General features: G+C 41.4%; 1 pseudogene; it reads right to left on the bottom strand.

Annotated features, from left to right (window-relative positions):
- Nucleotides 1-3,298: 3,298 nt before the first annotated feature.
- On the bottom strand, nucleotides 3,299-3,376 carry LOC130363480 (U2 spliceosomal RNA; annotated as a pseudogene).
- Nucleotides 3,377-7,778: the final 4,402 nt, after the last annotated feature.

Genomic DNA, 7,778 nt, shown 5'->3' with positions numbered 1-7,778 from the left:
ACAACCCTTTTTAGGCTGGGTTCCCACCATGTTTTTGCCATACTGTTTTCAATCAGTTTTTCTAAAGAAAACCGTATGGCAAAAAAAAAAAAAAAACTTATGGAAACGTATGGGAGAAAGTAAACCGTATGCGTTTTTAAACCGTTTTTGAACATTTTTATTTTAAATACATTTTTTCAAATTTTAACTTTAGGATGTAAATGCGCACGTGCAAAGTAAAAACCGTATATGTTTTCCCGTATGAAACCGTATACTTGTGCGTTTCCCATTGATGTCCATGTTAAAAAAAAAAACGTATGCGGTTGCAGTACGGTTTTTAAACCGGAGACAAAACCGTGGTCAACCACGGTTTTGAGTACGGGAAAAAAACGTTTTGCAAGCAAACCGTCCGCAGCCGGATGCATCCGGGTGCAAATGTTTTCAATTATTTGTCCAAGTATACGGTTTTCAATACGGTTCCATACGTTTTCAATAATGAAAACGCATACGGGAAACATACTTAAAAAACGTGGTGTGAACCCAGCCTAAAACTGTCTGAATGACAAAAATGTCTCCTTTGCAAAAACTGTGCGACCTTTTGAAAATGCCGTCCACAGCCAGTATTGTAAGCCAGTAGGTTTAGAAAAGGCCCGGCGGCACTCACCAAGATGGCTGCAACAAGGTGATTTATTCACATCATAGTACTAGCAGGAGCGATGACTTTCAATAGATCACAGCGACGGAGCTGCTCTGGGTCAGGGTTATGTGTGTAGCAGAGCAGCCCCATCTCTTTGAACTCCTGCTATTACTATGATGTGAATAAATCACCTTGTTGCAGCCATCTTGGTGAGTGCCGGGCCTTTTCTAAACCTATTGGACTGCTTGCTATGGGCAACATAGACTTCTTTTTCTCTTTCAGACAGTTTTAAAGGGGTTGTCCAGTGAAAAACATCTCATCCCCTATTCACAGGATAGAGGATAAGTGTCTGATGGAGCCGGGGGTCTGACTGTGGGAACCCCCTGCGATCCCCAGAACAGGGCCCCGACTCTCAGGGAGAGAGTGTGCTGCATAGAAATGAATGGAGCGTATGCCGCTCTCTCAGGGAGTCGGGGTCCTGTTCTGAAGATCGCGGGGGGATGTCTGACCACTGGGACCGCCCTGTGATCTCCAGAACAGGGCTCCGGCTCGATCAGACACTTATCCCTTATCCTCTGAATAGAGGAGAAGATGGACGAGATTTATCAAAACCTGTGGAGAGGAAAAGTTGACCAGATCGCTTCTTTCATTTTTAACACTGTGTTGTTTTTAACTGGACAACCCTGCTGGGTTCACACCACGTTTTTGCTATACAGTTTTCAATAATTTTTTCGAAAGAAAACCGTATGGCAAAAAAAAGGATGGAACCGTATGGAAACATATGGGAAAAAGTAAGGCTGGGTTCACACCACGTTTTTGCAATACAGTTCCCGTATCAGGTTTTTGAAAAACGGATTCCTCAAAACCTGACTAAACTGTATCAAAACGTGTGCACAACTTTTGATCCATATACAATTTCAAAAATCATGTCCGGTTGCATCCATTTTCTAAGAAAAAAAAAGTATACGTTTTTAACTTTACATTCCATTATGAATAAAGTTTCACTTGTTCGATTAAAATTCCAAGAAAAAAAATGTGCAAAGTCAAAAACCGTATGGTGCAAACCGAATCGAACTATACGCACATACGGTTCTCTACGGTTCCCATTGACTCCAATGTTAAAAAAAACAGTATACGTTTCAATACGTTTTTGCACCAGGACCAAAAACCATGGTAGGCTACAGTTTTGGGTACAGGAAAAAAACTGACAAAACCGTACAGGATGCAAAACGGACACAACCTGATGCATCGCTTGACATCCGGTTTTTAATACGGTTCCATAAGGTTTTCAAATTGAAAACGTATATGGGAACTGTATTGCAAAAAAGTGGTGTAAACCCAGCCTAAAGTGTATGCGTTTTTAAACCGTATACTGTTTTTAAAAGTGCATACGGTTTTTATTTTAAAAAAACATACGTTTTTGAAAATTTTATTTAAAATAATTTTTTTTTTCAAATTTCAACTTTAGGATGGAACCGTATACTTGTGCGTTTCCCATTGACGTCCATGTGAAAAATAAAAAAATGTATACGGTTGCAGTACGGTTTTTAAACCGGAGATAAAACCGTGGTCAACCATGTTTGTTTCCCATAGCAACCAATCACAGCACAGCTTCTATTGCATGTGGTGCTCATATTCCATATAGCATTGCGCAAAAACTGTGCGACTTTTTGAAAATGCCGTCCACAGACAGTATTGTAAGCCAGTAGGTTTAGAAAAGGGCCGACACTCACCAAGATGGCTGCTACAAGGTGATTTATTCACATCATAGTAATAGCAGGAGTGATGACTTTCAAGAGATCGCAGCGACAGAGCTGCTCTGGGTCAGGGTTTCGTGCGTAGCAGAGCAGTCCCATCGCTGCAAAGTAATCTTTTTTTTTTTTTTTTAAGAGCCGAGGCAGGTTCTCTCTATCACCCAAAGTGCAAGAAAAAGTGCAAACATGTCACACAAAAAAAAAACGTGCACAAAGTATGCGGTCTATGGCTAAGTCCTTCACCTACAGGAGAGAGGCCCCCCAACAAACCTACCCTTCACCTCCGGGCCAGAAGGCACCTGCAAGGATCCAGGTTCGATGCCCCTTTTCGCCGAAGCTACTAAGGGGCAGAAAATGCATCTGGCTTAAACCTAGGCGTTAAATAAGGTATCAGCCGAGGAGCCGTATACTGATGGTATCTTGACCAAAGCCAAGATGCCCAAGGGTTGCAGGGAGGTGGCCACACACACCTCCCCTAGACCACCAGGAGGAACAACCAGAAGGGCAACTGTATCCTGACAATCCTGTGTACAAAACAACACGTAAAAGTGGCACAGTGACAAAACACAAAAAATAAATAAGTGGATAAGTGCAGATATACTGCCCGGTCATCCAGCCGGATCTATAAAAATTTCCCCGATCCTAGCCAGAAGGCCGGGATACCAAGGGTGAGTGCCAAAGGTGAAGAGTAATGATGCAGTGCGTTCACTCAGTGAGCTATAACACCCAGTGAGTTTCGGCACCTCAGGGTCACCACTCCCCGAGGAACAGAAGTACCTCGGCTCTACACCCCTCTACCTCATGGAGAGACCCGGAGGAAACAGGTCACATCAGGGCAGCCGTTGAGCTGATTCCTCAGAACCAGCCCCAAAACGCCCCGGTACACCTGCCCCCTCCATGTTGCACCCATCCCCACCAGCCCCACACCAGTGGGACTTCTCCACCAGTATGAAACTGATAAGAACAGATACTACACTTGATCTTAGCCAAAAGGCCGAGAAGCGATCGCTGTGAAGTCATTGCTCCTGCTATTATTATGATGTAAATAAATCACCTTGTTGCAGCTATCTTGGTGAGTGCCGCCGGGCCTTTTCTAAACATATTCGACTTACATTGCCACTAGGGTCGCCACCTTTCTTGGAAAAAAATACCGACCATGCTAATTTGCATAATTAATTATAGATGCGTGACATCACAGGATACACATATGCGGGGGAAATTTTGTCCTATTCTGACCCCTATAACTTTTTTATTTCTCCTTATACGGGGCCTGTATGAGGCTCATTTTTTGCTCCCCGATCTGTAGTTTTTAACAGGAACATTTTTGTTTCGATGGGACTTTTTGATCCCTTTTTTTTGTTGCAGTTAGTTACTAATTACTACTCCCGGCATGCTCTGATACAACCTGTGGCTCAGCAGCTGCCCCCAAACGAAAACTACAACTCCCAGCATGTTGGACTATATAGTAGTATATTGTATAGGTCAGTGTTTCCCAAGCAGGGGTGCCTCCAGCTGTTGCAAAACTACAACTCCCAGCATGTTGGACCATATAGTAGTATATAGTATAGGTCAGTGTTTCACAACCAGGGGTGCCTCCAGCTGTTGCAAACACTACAACTCCCAGCATGCCCGGATACAACTTGTGACTCAGCAGCTTCCCCAAACAGAAACTACAACTCCCAGCAAGTTGTATGGACCATATAGTATAGGTCAGCGTTTCCCAACCAGGGGTGGCTTCAGCTGTTGCCAAAACTACAACTCCCAGCATGCCCGGATACAACCTGTGACTCAGCAGCTGCCCCAAACAGAAACTACAACTCCCAGCAAGTTGTATGGACCATATAGTATAGGTCAGCGTTTCCCAACCAAGAGTGGCTTCAGCTGTTGCCAAACTACAACTCCCAGCATGTTGGACTATATAGTAGTATATAGTATAGGTCAGTGTTTCACAACCAAGGGTGCCTCCAGCTGTTGCAAAACTACAACTCCCAGCATGTTGGACTATATAGTAGTATATAGTATAGGTCAGCGTTTCCCAAGCAGGGGTGCCTCCAGCCGTTGGCTGTCCGGGCATGCTGGGAGTTGTAGTTTTGCAACAGCTGGAGGCGCTCTGGTTGGGAAACACTTGTATAGGTCATGGTGCAACATTCCGGGAGCTGGAGGATTGGTTGGAAAAATACCGGCCATTGCATTGCCGGTATTTTTAATATAAAAACACCGGCAGGCGACCAAAATACCGGCCAGGTGGCAAACCTAATTGCCACAGGCTCAACCATCCACGGAAGTGCCGGCCACTATTTCTAGTATTGTAAGCCAGGTCTGGGCTGGTGTATGTTTGTGGTGTAACTTTGAGGGCTTTTTTTTTGAGAGTCGTACTTTATCAACCATTTTAGCCAAAATCACTTTAGCAAATTTTGCGCAACAGAGACATTTCAGCGAATTTCTATCATCACCTGATACCTCTGGGGGGGGGGATTCATGTTTTTCTCGAGCAGCCGAGCCTTGTATGGCCATTCTCTAGGCCTCTTTACTTACATGGCCTCATCCCCATGTTATCTATCCTGCGGAGGTATGTATGCGGCCGCCGTGTCATCAACGAATTAGGTCCCAAAAAGACATTTCTTCTATGAAGAGTGAAGTCATCCCCGGAGAACTCACCTCTCGGTGAAGGGTCGGTACATTCCCCCTTATCTGTGCTATTTCCTATCGAGCAGTTAGTGGCTGACAATGAAAAGACGTCCTGCGCTATGTCAGCGCGAAGATAGTGAGGCCAAAATATTCCACTTACTGTAGGATAGTAAGAAAATACAGATTATTTAAGAAGAAATGTGAGATATTTGATGTGGATCTATCTATCTATCTCATATCTATCTATCTATCTCATATCTATCTATCTATCTATCTATCTCATATCTATCTCATATCTATCTATCTATCTATCTCATATCTATCTATCTATCTATCTATCTCATATCTATCTATCTATCTATCTCATATCTATCTATCTATCTCATATCTATCTATCTATCTATCTCATATCTATCTATCTATCTCATATCTATCTCATATCTATCTATCTTGTATCTATCTCATATCTATCTATATATCTAGCAACAGAAGAATACAGCAGCACACTGCCAGCACAAGGATATAGATGAAACATGAATATGCAGTAAAACATGGAGAGCTATACAGCTATGGTGTAATAGATGCAAATGTGAAACCATGAGATAGTGAGGCACTTAGCTCGCAAATTTGTCTCCGCCGGTGGTCAAATAGCTTGGCCCGTCCCACCGCGATAAGGTAGCCTCCTGGGACGGACCCTACACTATGAATATGCCTCTGTGTGAACAGTTCAGTGAGCATGGCAGGGTCTGGAACATCCAAGACACCTTATATACACACCTGATAGAGGTGGGTGGGGTGCAAGGCCAACATGGAGGTAGCCACTCCCCCGTATGTGCAATACAGACAAAGAATAAGTCAGCCAGCACTTTAGTTGATACCAAACTATTATATGGACCTGGCCTACAGGTGCACGCTACTAGTTTGGTATCAACTAAAGTGCTGGCTGACTTATTCTTTGTCTGTATTGCACATACGGGGGAGTGGCTACCTCCATGTTGGCCTTGCACCCCACCCACCTCTATCAGGTGTGTATATAAGGTGTCTTGGATGTTCCAGACCCTGCCATGCTTACTGAACTGTTCACACAGAGGCATATTCACAGTGTAGGGTCCGTCCCAGGAGGCTACCTTATCGCGGTGGGACGGTCCAAGCTATTTGACCGCCGGCGGAGACAAATTTGCGAGCTAAGTGCCTCACTATTTCATAGTTTCACATTTGCATCTATTACACCATAGCTGTATAGCTCTCCATGTTTTATCTGCAAGTTCATGTTTCACCTATATCCTTGTGCTGGCAGTGTGCTGCTGTATTCTCCTGTTGCTGTATATCTAGCCTAGTAGCGTGCACCTGTAGGCCAGGTCCATATAATAGTTTGGTATCAACTAAAGTGCTGGCTGACTTATTCTTTGTCTGTATCTATCTATCTATCTATCTATCTCATATCTATCTATCTTGTATCTATCTCATATCTATCTCGTATCTATCTATTTATCTATCTATCTCATATCTATCTATCTCATATCTATCTATCTCATATCTATCTATCTATTTCATATCTATCTATCTATCTATCTATCTCTCTCATATCTATCTATCTCATATCTATATATCTCATATCTATCTATCTATCTATCTATCCATATTCAGACAAAATCTTGGGGTGCAAGCAAGGATACCAGTCCCAATTGCAGACTGCACAGACAATCCAAAATGTGAAGATACAGCAGCACACCAAGTAGTAAAGTGCAAAAAGTGGGATTTATTGACCCATATCAGATGCGATGTTTCAACGACATCATGCCATCTTTTTCAAGCATGGTTGAAAAAGATGGCGTGATGCCGTCGAAACATCGCATCTGATATGGGTCAATAAATCCCACTTTTTGCACTTTACTACTTGGTGTGCTGCTGTATCTTCACATTTTGGATTGTCTATCTATCTAATATCTATCTATCTATCTCATATTTATCTCATATCTATCTCATATTTATCTCATATCTATCTATCTCATATCTATCGCATATCTATCTCATATCTATCTCATATCTATCTATCTCTCATATCTATCTATCTCATATCTATCTATCTCATATCTATCTATCTATCTCATATCTATCTCATATCTATCTATCTCATATCTATCTCATATCTATCTCATATCTATCTCATATCTATCTATCTATCTATCTATCTATCTCATATCTATCTATATATCTATCTCATATCTATCTATCTCTCATATCTATCTATCTCATATCTATCTATCTCTCATATCTATCTCATATCTATCTATCTATCTATCTATCTCATATCTATCTATATATCTATCTCTCATATCTATCTATCTCATATCTATCTCATATCTATCTCATATCTATCTCATATCTATCTCATATCTATCTATATATCTATCTCATATCTATCTATCTCTCATATCTATCTATCTCATATCTATCTATCTCTCATATCTATCTCATATCTATCTATCTATCTCGTATCTATCTATCTATCTATCTATCTCATATCTATCTCATATCTATCGCTCTCATTTCTATCTATCTATATATCTATCTCATATCTATCTATCTCTCATATCTATCTATCTCATATCTATCTATCTATCTCATATCTATATATCTATCTCATATCTGTCTATCTCATATCTGTCTATCTCATATCTGTCTATCTCATATCTATCTATCTCTCATATCTATCTATCTCATATCTATCTATCTCATATATATCTATCTATCTCATATCTATCTCTCTCATCTCATAT

The sequence above is a fragment of the Hyla sarda genome, chromosome 3, assembly GCF_029499605.1.
Source record: "Hyla sarda isolate aHylSar1 chromosome 3, aHylSar1.hap1, whole genome shotgun sequence".
Taxonomy (NCBI): domain Eukaryota; kingdom Metazoa; phylum Chordata; class Amphibia; order Anura; family Hylidae; genus Hyla; species Hyla sarda.
Note: the sequence above shows the minus strand (reverse complement) of the source record. Positions and strands in the feature narration are given on the sequence as shown.